The sequence below is a fragment of the Grus americana genome, chromosome 5, assembly GCF_028858705.1.
Source record: "Grus americana isolate bGruAme1 chromosome 5, bGruAme1.mat, whole genome shotgun sequence".
Taxonomy (NCBI): domain Eukaryota; kingdom Metazoa; phylum Chordata; class Aves; order Gruiformes; family Gruidae; genus Grus; species Grus americana.
This window is the reverse complement of record NC_072856.1, coordinates 38,985,003-39,002,874: the sequence shown is the minus strand read 5'-3', so window position 1 is coordinate 39,002,874 and position 17,872 is coordinate 38,985,003. Positions and strand designations below refer to the sequence as shown.

At 33.3% G+C, this 17,872-nt stretch overlaps 1 protein-coding gene across 8 annotated transcripts in view; it reads left to right on the top strand.

Moving 5' to 3' along the window:
• NOVA1 (NOVA alternative splicing regulator 1) overlaps nucleotides 1-17,872 on the top strand; it is a 153,462-nt gene that overhangs the window by 56,336 nt on the left and 79,254 nt on the right. For 2 of the 8 annotated variants that reach the window (XM_054826953.1, XM_054826954.1), the window contains 2 exons: nucleotides 2,353-2,437; nucleotides 3,191-3,261. The exons of 4 other annotated variants lie outside the window; for them this stretch is intronic. The gene's annotated coding sequence lies outside the window, so the exon portion shown is untranslated. The remainder of the gene's footprint in view (nucleotides 1-2,352; nucleotides 2,438-3,190; nucleotides 3,262-17,872) is intronic. 2 more of the 8 variants (XM_054826955.1, XM_054826957.1) reach the window with 1 other exon arrangement.

The window sequence follows — 17,872 nt, the reverse complement described above, 5'->3', positions numbered from 1 at the left end:
TCACCTCAAATTTATATCCGTTTTAATACTGCAGAAGAAATGCAAGAAAGATGTTGCAACCCCAGACTTTTGCTATCACCTTTCGTGAATCTTTTATCATCAATTTGCTTCAAAATAACTATATTAAATGGGATCTGAAACAAGTTTAAAAATAATATTTTGATCTTTTCTTGAAATTAAATTTATTATCATTATAATGAGTAATCATTTTTGAGATAGTACATCAATTTCACACACTTAGTAAAATATTTGGCACTGGAGAGTCAGTATTCTATTACAAACCATAATCACACTTCTAAATAAACACTTAGATGAGGGAGTTGCACTTTGATATATATGAAGTTTAAATTATGATATTTGCAGAATTAGGAAGACAGTCCTGCAGTGTCAAAATATAAAACCAGGCAAGGTAACTAGACATCCATCTTCATCAACTCCATCAAGTCATTTTAAATGAAAGATAAATCTGCATTAAAAATACTAGGAATATTTTTTTTTTTTCTGTAGAAAAAAATCTAGATCTGAGGATTCCTGTATTAAGCTTGAATATTATATATATTCAGTGGGTTTACAGAACACCTAATGTAAAGGTTGAAGCAAACTAGGGATCTCATGATCATAGTAATTATTATTTTTTTAATTTTTTACTGACTATATACAAGGTACTGGTAGTAATACTGAGCTGTTACCACTTTTTCTACCAAGAGAAAAGATATTTCTTCCCACAAAAAATAAGGAAGATAAACTCAGCTGATTTACTGAACTTGTAGAATCAATAAAAACCTGTATAATATATACACTCACACATAACCTAAATTATTGTGTATGTGCATGCCATTATACTTAAAAAGAAAAGTTGCATGTTATTTGCAATTTTTGAGAAGGCTTTTGTCTTTACTGTCAAAAGCAGAACTGTCCAAAAGCTGCTGTTGGAAGTGAAGAAATCTTCAGCCAATAGAACTTAATCTGTTCATTTAAATGCAACAATCTACATGATTTCACTTTTACCTACATGCTTTGCTAAAATATAAATAAAGCCACATCATTTTATCCGTTTTCTTGATACATGAATTATTATGAGTTTTCTGAATATTTTCCTTGTCTCATGACTAGCTCAGTTTCTATTCCAGTTATGGCAGTAGCATTTTTGTATGGATTTAATGCTTTAATGCCATTTCTTGCGAAGTTTTGAAATTTGAAGAAGCGTCTGATAAAGCTACTGATTGCATACTTGAAAAGTATTTCTGATTTACAGAATCAGAAAATATACATATATATATCTACAAGTTTGTGACTCACTTTTCTAAAAGATTGTTTTTTCTACTTTTTAACTCTTATATTGTTTTCATGGAGAGTATTTGAATTTGTTGGACTCTAAAGTACAGTCTGTGCTTTTATTCATGAGTCTAATACTGAGAAAAACATCTTGATGTTAATGTTCTATAGGTCTTAAATTGTTCCCCTTAAAGATTTGGTTGTTCATGTAGTAACTATTAGTATACAGTGCTTTTCTTCATTAACCAAAGAACTTAACTTTGAAACAAGAAAATCTCCGTAATTTACTTTCCTGTAGAATTGTAGTAGAATTATTTTTAACAACCACTTTATTTTTTTGTGCCTACGTATTACAAAAATAAACTAAAATTAAAAGTCCTACTATCCAATCAAAGTTTCCAAAACACATAGTTAGAGCCCTGTGAGTATAAGTATCCTTTAGGATGTGTAGTGTTTAATTGTTACATAAGATTCAAGACTGCAGCTAGAAATCTAATAATTGTTGTAATTTCTATTCCCCAGTTTTGTCAGGGATATTTTGTAGAGCTTCTGCTTTTAAAGGATCATCTTCCATTGTGGAATCTGATTTTACCTTTAAGTCCTCCTATGGCAGCTCTGTTTAAACTTTCATTTTAATTTCTCTTAATTTCCTTTAATACATTAATCCTCTACATTTTGTAGTGGATGAACAATTAGTAAGGTGAACAAATCAAAGGCCTTCGGTGGTGTTCATCTAGTTCAAGAGCACATTGGAAGTCTCCATTTCTGTTCAGCAAGAATATTGTAGGTATACTGGTTAAAAATAAAGGTGGCATGTTTTTCCCAGAGAACTGGATACAGCTTTAGAGTTTTTCTGGTATTCACTAGTTTTCAAAATGAGCTGCAAAGCATATTAGTCCATACATTCCTAAAGACCTTAGCTATTTTAGACTTGCGAGAAGTTCAAATCTGATATGCTTGTTAGAGAAGAGACAGCACATGAGGTCTTGTAGTCATTACACAGGCAAAAAAAGCAGATACTTCAGTTTCAGAAATCTGCAGAGCAGTGACATGGCGTTCCATTCAATTTTTTACCAGATATCACAGACTGGAAATGTGAGCTTTGGCTGATACTGCTGGGAAGGAGAGTGCGGCAGGCAGCTGTAATTCCCATCCTGTAAAGGTACTGATACTTAAAGTCTCTGTAGTCCAAATTGATGCACAAAAATGTTGAATTTGGACCGTAGATCGATTTTCCAAGTTCATTTTCTGCCAACCATTCCTAGATGATCTGTGGATACGTTTACAATTTTTTGCTTTTTAGATACGAGTAAGGAGAAGATACTTTGGAGCTGCTTGCAGGTTGCTTCCTGAAAGACTGTCTTAAAATAAATAGACAACACTGTGTGGAATGCAGTTCTAGTGCTTTCCTAGGGTTTGACTTGAAAAACAGATTTCTGAAATCAATGATATCCAATTGATTTAAATTAGGCCAAAATTTTATTCCATGTACTTGTAAGTTTGGTTGCTCTAAAATCAAGTTAACTCTCCTCATTGATTCTTCTGCCTCAGATAATGTAGCTCAATTTTGAGTCTTACTTATTCTTAAAAAAAAAAAAAAGAGATTTTCTAGTTATAGAGTGATTCTTATTGGTGTGATGTTGTCGAAAGGTATTTCAGTGCAGGGCCAGCTGCAAATGGTTGTTCCGGTACATTCATTGACCGTATCTTGGTAGCATCAAGTTTGTCTGCAGTGTTATAACAACTACAATTATGATTCCTACAGGGAAGAATCATAGCAAAAAGTAAATTTATTTGTGGAATAAGATTTTTTTTTTTGTAGTATGCTCTTAAGGAATCATAAAGCCTAGAGAGTAACTGAACATTAACATGACTCCATCTACTGTCAAACCCATTCCGTTTTATATATTTTCAGGGAGTATGGAGTGGCACAGGAAGGAAATGGCATATCGCTGGAAAGTTGCTCTAATTCAGCACAGGATTCTTGTGAGAAATTCCTTCTAATATTACATCATCCTATTCTGTTTTCACAGTCTAATTTCTTCATTTTTTTATGCCACTTTTGTTCATATCAATAACCACATTAAAATACAGTTAGCAGATTAAATAGGCTTTCATCAGTGTTAGCAGTGCACAGCTGATACCATGACAACTCAGTACTATATATTTTGTCATACTGCATTATGTGAGGGCTTATGGGCTCAGTAATAATTTTTTTTCCTTTTTTATAAGGTTTGCTATTTTTTAATGTTGCATTTCACTGTCTAACATGAGATTCAACAAACAAAAATAAGTCTCAGCTGCTTCGACTTCAGTGAATGTTTCTGACAATAATATAAGTAGCACTTCAGTAGAGGAAAAAAAATAGTGCTCTTGGGGAAAAAAAAAAGAAAAGGAGTGAAAAAAGGCAATCCAATAGTTACTTCAGTTATACGGCAAGAGTTTTTTTTCATTGACTCTGCCTTTGCCTTTGCCTGAGCTTACTACCTTTGTCTAATTTATGATTTCTTATCAAACTTTGTAGCTCGAAGGAAAGTACTTTTCTTTTCCCTGTTCTGTAATGTCAAAGAAGAGTCTGAAAGATTTTTTTAAATTTTTATAGGTACTGACTTAAGGTCAGCAGTGACACTAACAAAACGTATTTTCAGGTATAATAGCAAACTCATTCTGTAAAACTATTCAAAGTATGAAAAATTATTAAGATTAGGCTTTCATCATAGATTAAGAAAAATGTATGCATAACATAAAGAATATCTTTTAATTAAGGAACTGTTTTATACTGCTATTTTTTTTTTCTTCAGGTATTTGGCATTTGTAGATCATTCATTAATTAAGATGAACATGAAAAACTATGGCCAGCTTTATAACCTTTTATTGAACTCTCTCTGTGTATTCATAAATGTAATGTCAGATGGAAGGTATCAGTGCATTTTTTTCTCCTATCTACAATCCCTAGAAATAAAGCGTTTTTCTGTATGTTATTTTGTGTTTGGCAAACATAAACCTGTATTTTTTCTGCATATTTAATGCATTTTGTACAAAGCAATCCCATAAACCTAATTGGGTACATGGTATATACCAATATTGAGTTAATCCTATCTTCCTTTTCTTTAAAGCTCATCCATTTCAGCTTTTGTTCTATTAGTTAGTGATTTCCTCTTGTTAAAACTTTGACTCTACTGTTTCTACCTCCCTCTCTTCTTCTTCCTGAACCACATACGTACGCAATTTGTTCACGCTCATTTCAGTTACTGAATAAGGCTCTGTAGTCATGACGAACTACAAGAAACTGTTATCCATTTGTGACTTTGTCTTCAAATATCTCATATTATTTGGTAGATTGCCTGCCATCATCTCATTTCAGTCTGTGTGCCAGAGATTTGCTTCCTAAAATTCTTTATTTACTTGATATAAGTGATCTTACACATGGATTTGGTTAGGATTGTGTTTTTGTTTCTTGCGATGACTCACATACCTAGTTTTCCTGTCCCTGATTCCTAGGATATCTTGTCTTGACTGTGCTTATCTTCTTATAGACACTCTACTTGGAACTTGAATAAATAATTTTAAAGCTGATCTCCGTTCTCTTCACAGACACTTCTTTCTTACCTATTTTTGGTTACTACAGATAACCTACCCTTTCTTTTCAAGACTGTAATTTGTGTGTCAAATTGCATAGCCAATCTATGAAATTTCAGATTGCATGTGTCTCAACTTTGCTGTTTGTAAAAACCTTCAAATGCTTATTCTTCTTTACAGGTTACCAGAGCCTTATCTAGGTCTTTAACTTTTGTTTCTTCAGAAAGCTACTTCCAAAGTCATATGACTAAGATCTTTCTGTGATCATGCCACTTCAATTTCATTGCTTTCTAATTCTATATCATGTCAAATGCAAATTGTTGTTCCTGCTCATCAGTTTTCTATACTTGAACTCCTTTTCCTAGAAAGAATTTTACCATGTTGGACTTCACAGCCTTTCTTAATAACTATAATTGCCCCAAACTATGTGTGATCCCTTGCATGAGGAAACCACTTCTTAAAAACATTTGAGCTTTTGTATTCTTTTCCAAACCTGTTCATAGAATCTGTCCTGACTGTGAATTTGTAGATGACAAGGATTATAGCTGGACAGATGCTCTACCTTATGAATTATGAGTTAATACCACTTTCCCTTTCCTGATTCTAAAGAGTAAAAACCACAAAAATAAAAACAAGACAAGGTTAAAACATCTGAATGGTTTGTCTCGTTAAGTGTATGCATTCACGTTTGCTCTACACACTGAAACTTTTCTTCTGTTGCTTTAAACATCTTGTTCCATCTCTTTTCTGCAAAAGTATAGGTCAACATGTTTCCATTAGTATCTGCTGCCTTGAGGTTCAGCTGTGAGGAAAGTAAGAGGGAAGAGGAAAGAAACTTGATATGAATATGAGCAGCTAATTATAAAAGCAACAGAAAGCTAGAATAAACTTCTAAAACTGAAGGATGAATTATCAATGCAGAGAGATACATTTTTTTTTTTCCCTGTTGCTCTAATTGTGTAGAAGATTCAATAATAAGGATTACTTGGTGTACTTTAAAAAAATCATTATATTGTGGTTATGTAGTAGAATGTTTAAGTGTACAGAAAACTCATGATATTTTGTCGTCTTTTTCTAAGGCATTACTAATCACATACCAGAATTATGCGACTCTTTTGAAAGCTATGCTTTATGGAATTCTGTTGAGTTTTGTGCATTAATAACTGCCATGTAATTAAATTGGGAAAATGGCTGTTCAGCACATAAAATCAGATACTTTCTCTTCTTCTCCACGATAGATGAAAATTCTCATGCTCAAATATTTTAGTTTTGTTTAGTGTACTAGTCATTTTAAGAATGAAGGTATTTTTTACCTTTGTTAGTAAAATAATTCAGATTTAGTGTAGCAATACATCTATGAATATCATGTATATACAAATAGTTTTTATTCTTTGTTGTCATACATTAAAATTTAGTTTACAAGGTCATGGTATTTAGAATACATTTCTAGAAATGTACAAACTGAGTTTTCATAGTGTTGAAGAAATGTTTCAGTATACACTAACCTCTTTTTCCTTCTGCTGTGTGACTTATAATAGTTCTTTTATGCTGATTTAATGTCTTCCTTGAGAATACTTTCAAGGACATCTTTGATTAAATTGATCAGACTTAATGAATATGTATATGTATTGGACTAAATTGTAGGTTGCATTTAAAAATAAACTGTCCTGCGTGTATCATATTATGGTAGATTGCAGTGAAAGAATGGGGCCACCCATTCTAAATGTGAGATTAAGTCACTTTAGCTTAAGTCTGTTTAAAAATATTGTAAAAATAAACCCTATAATTCAGAAATTAAATTATTCATTCCAAAATTTGAAATTAACCTACGTGTTACTTTTTTTCTTGCCTTTTTCTTTCAATGCCAGTTAAAAATTGAAAGCTCCGTATGGTTAAAAGATGAACTCTTGGATGAAACAGGCCTGGATATTAGAGGACAGAGGTTTTTAGTATGAGTTAAATAAAATGTGTCTATGTCTGCTCTGTCAACTTGTTGTTAGTTGATATACTACTTACAGTTTCTGTTGAAATTAGGGGAAGGTACATGTGGAAATGTCTTAGTAGGAACATTCTGCTTTTAGACAGTACCTTGGTAACTTAAGAACTTTTCTAACAGTCTGCCTGTTATGGTGCAGTGTAAGATGCTAATCATATGTGTTTAACTGACAGTCATTGTAGTTTAACTGAAAGAACTCTTCTTCCTTTCTAATGCCTTTGCACATCCCACTTCAAAATATTTGAAGTACTATGGAGCAGTATACTGACAGATGGCATTGTGAAATGACTTTATCAGATTTCCATAGAGGCTCTGTTTTTTTAAGTTTGCTTTCTATCTGTCATTCCTGAAAACCAAGTAAGACTTCAAAGACTCAATCTTTAAAAATAATTAAAAAAAAAAAAAAAAAAGAGAAAGGTTCCCTAGCCCAAATTAAGGCTCATTACACAAATTATGGATTAATTAATTATAAAGGATACTTTTTTAACAAATTTTGCTCTGAGCAATATTTCTGCAACTTTCAATAAGGCTTAATTTGTTGATATTTATTGAGCAAGTCTATTCAGGATGAACAGGCTAGAATGGTTACTCAGCTGTGTAATTACTTCAGGACTGACAGAAACAAGAGTAAGAAAAACTCTGTTTGTTAAATCACTTGTTAATATCCAGAATGCAGAAATCAGACTTGCTTTGTGGAGATCAAGGTTTTTCTCCAGAGTGAAGTCTCACTGTTAGTATAGTTTAAACAGACATTAAAACTTGAAATGGAAAACAAAGATGCCAGCTGATCAAGGACAATTCCATAGTTGTGAAATGATGTAATATATAAAAATTATAAACATTTTGTATTGATAAATCCTTCTAATAGTTTATTATTATTTCATGAAATAAAACATTATTGAATTAGTTTTAAGTAAGATATTTTAATAGTGATTGCCACTTGCGAAGCTAGCCTCACTTCTGTCATTACAAAAATGATAATATAATCAGATTGAGAAGATATTTTTCACCCAAGTACTCATGAACTGAGATTTTTACAATAAGCATTCATGAAATAATGGAAGCTTTGATAATGTTTGTTTAATTTTATTTCATCATCCCATCCAAACCTACATAACAAAACATTCAAACACTTAAAAAATTGTATTGTATTCATTTTATAAAAAACACATCCTAAAGATAATGCTTGTTCTATAGGCATTATAACAGCAGTGAACACATTTGCTTAGATTATGGAGTTCATAGATCCTTTATTGTAGCTAAGGTAATCAATGCAGCAGAACCATAAAGAATGAATGGATATGACCCAAAGAAACTTACGTACGTGTGTGTGTGTGAGAGAGAAGGAGAAAATTAATTAGCAAATAAGTATATTGGCTGCAGGAAAATGCTTTTGGAGGAGTTGGCAACATCAGGTTTATTGTTTTCAGCAAAGAATTTCAACCTAAAATAAACTGCCTGATATAAATGTACAACAATTGCTGATATAAACTGGACTAATGTTTTTATCATTATGTAACACAAGACGGATGTATTTTTGTAAAGTTGATGAAATCTGATAACAAAATGCTCATAACCTATTAGATGTAGAAAATGTAGAACCATGCATCTACTAACTTTCTACAGAGTGTTGTAAATTGTCTCAAAGATATATTTTAACTAGGAATTCCACTAGGATATTTTATCGTTTATCATTTCCATTCAAAGTTTTAACAAACTTTCTTACCTTTAAAATGGAAATGTTGCTTTAGAGTGTTCTGTAATAGATTTGAAAATTGTTTTTCTTTTTTATTTTGTTTTCCTAATTTGGTAAATTAGTAGCTATGTGTATAATGGAATACTTTAAATGTTTGTATCAGCGGTGCTTTTACACAATTTTGTGTGAACTTTTTTTTGTTATGATGCTCAGATCTTCTTTCAGTGTACCTGATGTAAACACTGAAAAATTAATTCTATGTGTAAATTACCGCTATTTGTGGACTGCATATGAACATATATTTACTCTAACAGTTTTCCAGAACATTGCTTTTACTTTCATATATTTATCTTTGTAGTCATTGTACTGGATATTTAATACGTTTAAAAGCCTCTATACACATTTCCTTTTAGTTAACTTCAAACAGTTATAGCATATTATGGTTTGTGTATTTGTATTTTGTGCAAGTATAGTTATGTCAGCCTGCCTGCTTAATATTGACTTTTAAAAATGTTCATTGTTTTGCTGAAAATTATAGACTTTTTTATTTTCTTGATACATTAAACTGATTTATATTTTAAAATATGATGACATAGATTGAACTTCCTTTAAGTGCAGGACAGCTTCATGATAGTCAAAATTCTTGCTAGACAACTGAAAAGAAAGAACCTGCCTGTACTGTGTAAGTGGAACAGCACTTGGGTTCTCTCTGCACACTTTACATTCTCTCTCTTCTGTTACAGAGATATATCTTGATTCCTCAATTCTATCTTCTTGTGTAATGACTTAGAAGACATAATGTGTGTCCTGATCAATTTTGCAATGACCTTGTACTGATTAATGAAATCTGATGTTATCCCTTATTATAATTATCCCATAAATTACACTTCATATGTTGAGTTATGTTTTTAACACAAAGTCTGACAATGTGTAAAATACAAATGGTATTTCGATAATAGCTTACTCAGGCTGTATAATGATCGCTGCTTTCCTGAGCCATAGTTAAGGAAAAACTTCGATGTTCAGGAAGGACAATACCGTGTGTTGAACTTGAAAGTCTGTATTGCATATGTGTCAATAAAGTTGAATACATATGCAGATTGTGTTCTGCTGAAGTCTGTGATTAAAGCCTTCTGCATTACTATGAGTTTTTGCAGATTTTCATCTTCAGAAATACATCCATTACAAGCCCATTTGTGAAATGTGTACAAAGGTTACAGAAACTCTACTTAGTAATGAGCACTTACAAAAGAACCACCATGTCCTTTTATTTATTTTTGGACCTTACTCTATCAAACTTGTAGTTCTTGTATTAGAAGAAAGGATGAATCGGTCCCTTTCCTGTGCCTTCATGATTTTGCAGACATCTGACATTTAGCTCATTTCCAGACTTTGAGAAGTGTAAGCTTACATTAATTCTTTTATTAGAAGCCAGCCTATAGCTTTAACTGTACTTTTGAACTCTTCTGAATCCTTTCCAGTTCTAATGCATCCTTCAGAGACAAAGGGACCAAAGTTGAATACAGTTTAAACGTACAAACAAACCTTTTATGTTATGATATGTTGTCATACTTTTTTCCTGCTTTATATTCCTTTCTTAGAAATTCCTAACATTTTATTTTTCTCTTTGACTATTAACACTGAACCAACATTTTTATGGATATCATAATCCAAAATGTCACTTTTGAGTGAGTGAAATAATGGTCAAAGTTCATTATTTTTGTGTGTGAAGGTAGGATTTTTTTTTTCCCCTTTGTGCATCACATTTGTGTACATAGAATGTCATTTGCCATTCTTTTACACAATGGCTTAGTCCTGAGACCCTTCTGTGGTTCTGCACTGAGACACACATCCTTATTGCCTAACAATCATCATCAAAGTAACAGAATCCTCAGCACCGATGTCTTCTGCCATTTTCCAGATCCCTCACTGCATATCCCTATACAATACTATAAGTGATCTCTCTCCATTGTGAGAATGGATAGTTTAGTTTTTCCCTCTTTCCTTTTAATTCATTAACTTTTCCATGTAAGGACATTTCTTCTTATTCTGTAGTAGCTTTGTTTCCTAATAAGCTTTTGGAAAGGACATTATTGAAAAAACCATTTGGAAAGGAGGCAGCAAAGGTTCTCTGTGCTCATATAATTAGAACATAACCTTTCACAATCTCCTTTATACAACTTGTTCAGAGAATTTTCTTTAATCTACCATTTCATTGTTGAATCTTCAAATTTTAATTTAGTAGCTTATTAGAAAATAATTTAGAATATGTATTCAGAACTGTGTGCTATATTCTTCACATCATTTACATTGTGGTACAACTTTGTTGTCCTCTAATCTGTGACCAGTGTGTTGTTACTACATATTATAAAAGTCTGTAGTCAGAAACAGTTCATGTTTTAGTATATCTTATATGATTCTTATCTTGTTACAGCATAGATGCTGTTCAACTCTAACAAATTTTCCTCATAGTGTCTACACAGTAATCTTGCAGTCTTTCCTAGAATCATTCCTATAATTTCTTGTATTTCTTTATATAATCTCATCTTTCCAAATTCTAAAAAAAACTACCTAAGAGGCAATATAGAAAATATAGTATTATATAATATCAAAGTACACTTAGAATAAAAAGGTTAACTCTTCTAACTCAATACTGAAGGGAAGTACAGAAACAGTCCTAGATTATATTGTAAAGCTTGTAAAATAAGTTTTCTATTTCATACTCTTGTGCATAAGGGTAAATATTATTTTTATAATATTCAGTATAGCCAGTATAATGATCTTTTAAAATACCTATCCTTTTTTAAATCCAGCAAGACAATTATTGTTATTTTACAGTTTTTATGTAAAATGATACTATTTTTTAAAAATTTTTCTTCATTTTTAATGTAATACAATGTATTAATTAAGATATCCCAATTAGAAAGTTGTTTGGCTGATGGTCTGAATCATTTTTATAGCTCTTTATTATGTTACTGTAACTGTAGCTTTTTGAAACTATGCATCTGGACTCTTTTTTAGTATTAAGTTTTTGATCTTTATTTTTTGTAGTATTGTCCATATAAGATGGAGTTGCCAAAATAAAACTTAGTAGTTAGGCAATAGCATATTGTTTAGAATATTCTGCTTTTCCTAACATACACCTGTCATAGGAACATTTCTTGAAACTATATTTCCACATTAAGGATATATTTCATTGACACTCACAACCAAGTTTGTTTCCAGAAAAGTTACAGGCTTTTTAATAATCTGTAAGTGCCTTAAAAAGTAGTTCAGATTCCATGTATTACCTTGCACTTGTTTACACTGAGTTTTATCTTTGTCATCTAATTAAATACCTTTGTATTGATACATATGTTCTTCTTTACAGCGCTCATCTAAAAGGACTGGGAGATGTCAAAACATTGAAAACTATTCCTGGATACTTTTCAACACTATATTTGCACAGCTAAAAAAGGAAGATTGATAGCCTGAGTTCCTAATGATAATCAGTGTCACTTTCACAGATCACATTTGTATCCAGATACTATGAGAAAAAACTTTGCAGTGTAGATGAGGGAGAGGTTGTATCAAAATATGGCAAGAACAACTGCTGCAGTACATTAAATTTTCATTAGAAAATGTGGGGATGATGGCACAACAAAAACTAAAGCCATGCAAGGTCAAAATTAAAGAGTAAAGAAAACTATAGAATAGAATCATAGGGTAATTCAGTTTGGGAGGTATATCAGTTGATCTCCAGTCCAAATTCCTTCTCCAAGCAGGATCAGCTGTGCAGGCAGACCAGATTGCTGATGCATTTATCTTGCTGCACAGCTTCTCTGCAACCTGTTCCACTGCAAGCCAGTCTGCACCATGAAAAGGTTTTTCCTTATGTCTAATTTGAACTTCTCATTTCAATGGATGTTCCAGGTCTGTTGTCCTCCCACCATGCACCACTGGAAAGAGTATAAGTCAATCTTCTTGATGACCCTGTAGGTATTAGGGAGCTGCTTTTGGGTCCTCCTGAAGCTGCCTATTCTCCGGGCTGATGAGAGAGGCCAGTTACCTCAGCTTCCCCTTGTAAAAGAGTAGGTGTTCCATACCCTTGACTGTCTTGGTGGCACTCCACTGAACTTTCTTCAGTTTATGAACATCTTAGTTGTACTGGAGGACCCAAACCTAGACCCAGTACTCTAAAAGCAGTCGAACAGGTGCCAAATAAAGAGGCAAATAAATCTATTCCTGACCTTTCCATTAGTCAGTATAGTTCATCTGAAATGCAGAGAGCATTGATTAAGCCAAAAGTAGGGCATACTGAAATATTTTTGTTAATTCATAAATCTAAATTCTGTTGCTTCTAATACTTTAAAAAATACAGAATCAGATGTCTACCCAACATGCATGTCTGTGAAAGGAAGTTGCATCACAACTTGTTGGAAGGAAAATGGTGGAAAATTCTGAATGTAAAATGAAAGAGAATGCAGGGAAATTCAGAAAATTGTCAGTTTTAATAAAACCTGTATATCCTATCCAGTCAGTGTAGACAAATACTTAACTATGTGCCTTGAATGTCTTGCTCTATTATTTCTTGTCAGTTCAGATGCGTTCTTAGACCTTTGCAAAGTTGGTACTTGCTTATTGCCATATTAGGCTGTGCTGGTGAACTGGGATGGAGCTGTTGTCGTGGACGTAAAAACTGAGTGAACTCTGAGTCATGTTCATAATAGCTGTGGCTGGACAGATTTTTTTTTTTTTTTTTTAGTATCTGTAAGCATAGAAGCCAAATAAAAAAAAACCCAACAAAAAACTCCAAAAAACCCCCCACTTATTTTAATGCCAGCACCACTACTTAATCTCAAAGTTGCTGCTATTACTGATATTTCTAACCCTTCATCCAAGTAGGAGTTTGTGGGTTTGTTTGGATTTTGTTTTTTTCTGTGTACATGTAATTCTCAGTGGTATCCACATGCAAAAATCTTTAATGCTTTTACTTTTTCTTATGTACAAATGTTTGTCTTTTGGGTATGGTTAGTATTCTATGGAGGAAGCAAACCATCTCTTCTTATGTTCTTACAGCATATAGCATGGTGGTCTCTCTTCTAAATAGAGGTTCTGGTTCTAAAAATGAGTAATAATTAAGCAGAATTAGTTACTAGAACTGGTGTAACAAAAGGTGTTACCATAATGGTAGGAGGCAGCATGTTAATACATTAGATGAAATGTGCTTGATCATTTTATGTAGAAACAGCCCAGTAGACCTACTTATATGAATCAGGAAAATTATAATTGCTTTCTGGGAGTGAATGAGGAATCTACAGCTTTCATTTAGGAAGAAATTTTAGTCTTAATTTTTCATAATTTGATGCTTAACAGAATTATTTCATTTTTACTATAATTTTAAGTTTTGTACTAAAGCACAATTTTCTTAACAAATTCTTTACATCTATTAGTAACTGTCCACATACAGCAGATGATCACTGTTTTGTTCATGTCAACAAAGAATGCCTATTGCATTTATTATATCCAAAGGATATGTTCAGCCTTTAGAAGTAAATAGAAACAAATACCAATAGCATTATAGGAGTATTGCAATCCTAAGAACAGAAAGGAAGGTAATGAATAGTAACATAATGGTGATAGTTTAAAAGCTTTTTTGGGAAGAAAGGAAAGGTTTTCAGTGCCTTCAAATTCATTATTAAATAGGATTATTTTAATTTTTGAATAGTATGGCTTTCAGAAGTCTTAAGTGTCACATCAGATAGTATTCCAAAAGTGGGAAAGGAAAACCATAATCCTAAAATCTAAGATGCTATGGCAGTGATAGGGGATGGAATGAATCCATTATGGAGATCTTGTGGATAAGTTATTACAATATTGAATGCCCATCTAAAGACCAAATGAAAACAAATGTACGTTGTGCATTGGGGGTTCTGAAATGTAAGAAATTGTCATTTTTGTTTTGGAACGGTAGTAGTGATCCCTAGTGAAAGGTTAGAATCCCTAGGAAAAGAGTTAGAATAGTCAAGGCCACAGAATTATAAGCTATTGCTGTAGGTATTATTTCATAAAGGCACACCCTGAATATGTGAACCCCCAAAGAAATGGATATGAACAAAAATAACACCAAGAATCTCAACATCATAGTGAACTGCTGAGATAATCTCCTTTACAGTTACAAAAATGAAGGAGGGGGGATGGGGAGCAGAAGTTTGCGTCTTTGGCTGTGTGTCTCTGCAAATTCGAGCATGCCTGAGTGTGTCCTCGGGCACTAAAGCATGCGTGGCTCTGCTACTTAACTGGTAGTTTTTCCTGCCACAGAGTGTTCTGTTCCATCGTCATGTGCCCCTGAACAACTTATGGCATGGCCCAGCCATCAGGACATTGCAAGAATTTTATCCAGTAGCCAATTTGAATGTGACATCCTGTTTTGGTAACTGAGAACAACTAACTAGCATAAAGGTAAGGCTGGTCCTTGCCAGCTGATCTTGATGACCGAGAATAGCTCACTAGTTGAGGCTATGGCCTTCATATTTACAAATTCTGTATAACAGAGATTGTTTTGCGCATCAGCTCTGAAGAGGCAATAGGTCAAGTATCTATGTGGCTAAATATATCCCTATTCTGTGGTCTGGCTTATGGGTGGTATATATGCTAGAAAAAGATTTTTCTCCTTAACTCATGTAGCTGTTTCCATGGTGAATAGGATGTTTGTGGGCATCTTTGTGCTGATGCTGCCAGAGCCACATTGTTGGTGGTTGGGTTTCTTTGGGTGTCCCACTTTTGTGGGTTTTTTTTGTTTGGTGGTTTTTTTTTTTTTTTTTTTTTTTTTTTTTTTTTTTGAGGAACATGGTCCAGGTTTCATAATTCTTCTGGTTTGGTTCTTTCTGTCATAAGCAGCTATGAAAGGTGCCATAGAAAGTGAGGTCAGCCATCTAGACTTAAGGCACATCGGAGAGCCTTAATAAGGCAGTCTTCCTCCTCTTAGGCTAGGTTAATGATATACCACTTTCTTGGGCATTATGTTGTGGTGTTTGATACTTCAGGTTTTCATGTCATTTTCTGCAAGCAGTGTTGATGTCTATTATGAGACATTTTCTCAGTAAACTTTGTTAAAAAAGATTGGAAATGATGAGGTACACAGCAAGTGTTCTTACCTATGTTACCTTTTAATTGTCTCTGTGAATGTGACAAACTGAGGATTTCTGAAATATATATGATCAATATTAGGAACAATTGTTGTTACTCTTTTCACCTGATGTGTTAGACTGTTTTTAGTATCTTCTGTGATATTTGTGTTAGGAGCTGAATTGTGGATCTGATCTAATAGCGTATGTCTATGGTATAATTCTGTCTAGATAAATAGAATATAGATAAAGTTGTGTTTCCTTGTGCATTGAAGCAATCAAAATGCTGGAAAAAACTTCTTTTCACACAGTTCCATTCCTCTGCTTCCCCAGCTAGCATGGCAGTAAAAAATGTCCGTTCTTAACTCTTCTCCAAGTCTAATAAGTCCTTCACTCAGAAGTCTAAGATTTCCAGGCTATGAAGAAAGTCCTTTGATTACAAGACAGTGTAGTCTTGTCTCTGCTAATGTTTATTTTCATTTTTGTTTTATTAAACAAAGGAATATTTGTGTTCTTTGTTACACTCAGTAGCTCAAGAGGGTGGTAGTATTAAAGCCTATGATATAAAAACTCTTTCTGATCCTGTCTTGGTTCCACCCATTTGTTTTGATGTAGTCCAAGTAATAATGGTTACCAGACCCCAGTGTAAACTGAAGAAAAATGTTTGTAAATTGAAGTTACACCATCATAAATGTTTTTCTGCAGTGGACTTACTCTGGATTTGTTTATTGTCTTGTGCTTATTTTAGTCAGAACACCTTTTCCATTGCCAACCTGAACTGTTTTTTCCACCATCTGTATGTCTTTGGAGTGTTTCCTTTCCTGTCTGGTACCTTTGGACTCTAAGGAGTGGAGCCTGTTTACTGGAGTTCCTGCGAGCATTTGCTCCTTAGAAATCTGTTGGCTCATTTTCAGAGGAACTCGCAGCATTAATTTGCATAGTTAAAGTCTCATTTGGGGGTTTTCACCATGTGAAAATCCCATTGTATTGTTTATTAAAATAATCCTTATAGATATTCTTAATTTCTCACCTGGGATCCACTGGGTCTTAGTAATTTATCTTGTTCCATGCTACATAGGATCCTTTGCAAGGTTTATGCCTCAAATAACACTTTGTTTTTCCATGGATTGTGGAAACTTACCAAAGCACTTCTTTGGGGAGGCGGGGGGAAATCTTACTTCATCAGAGTAAAACTTGTAATTGGGCAGAATGAAGTTTGTCCTCTTTCTAATTCTATTTGTATTGCATAGACAATATCTTTTTATGCCTTTTCAGAAACTTCTGTGCAAGGAATTTGAATCTTTTTTCATGCCTGCCCAGACATGAGAACTGATAGCACGACCTGTTCTGTTGTCATTACTCCTTCTCTAAAGACAAAAAGAATGACACATGCTGCTTCCAAGTCTGTCCAGTGCTCTTCTGTGAAATGAGCTTGAGCAAATCTTTCCTTTGTCAGAACAAATAGTGGGTATGGTGGCATCAGGTGTGTCTTCTGTATTCCTAACATTTTAAAAGCCAGCTGAAATGAGATGCAGACTGTCTTCAATCTGCTTGTCCTTTAAGAGGAACCTCATATCATTCACAACATTATGGATGACAGCTTCTGAATATCTCAGTACCTCTCATACTGTAATGATATCTGTAATCTAAATACTGATTTCCAGACCTTGTCTTTACTGGAGATGTAACTATCTCAATAACATTAAGCTTATTCGTCACAGTGAAATCATTGTGCTTAATTTTTCCCAATGACTTGTCAAGTTGTTCATCAGATTCTGAAGCTGAAGAATCATTAGAGCATGTAATCTGTTCTAAACGTAAGCTCTCCAATACTAAAAATAATATAGATGTAATTTAAAGCTATGCTATATATATAACTACTAACAGGAGTTCCTTTGGGGCATTCAGTAATTTCTGTCTAGATAACTTAGATCTCTGGTTTAAAAAAAAAAAAGACAGGTTCGTTTTGGTGTCATTATGGCTTCTAAAGTGTGCAATACTAGCAAGTGGTCTGGGTGAAAGAGGTTTGTCTGGATTGAAAAAAAAAAAAGCTGTCACAACATTCTTCAGTTCTATAAAAATATTAAATGATACTCTGCTCAAAATTTAAATGGTTTCTCCATTTAAATGGTTTCCTTGTTTTGTTTTAAATACCGTGTTTCCACACATATGAACCTTTCACAATATCCTATAAAATGCAATGTGTGTGTATCTTGGCAA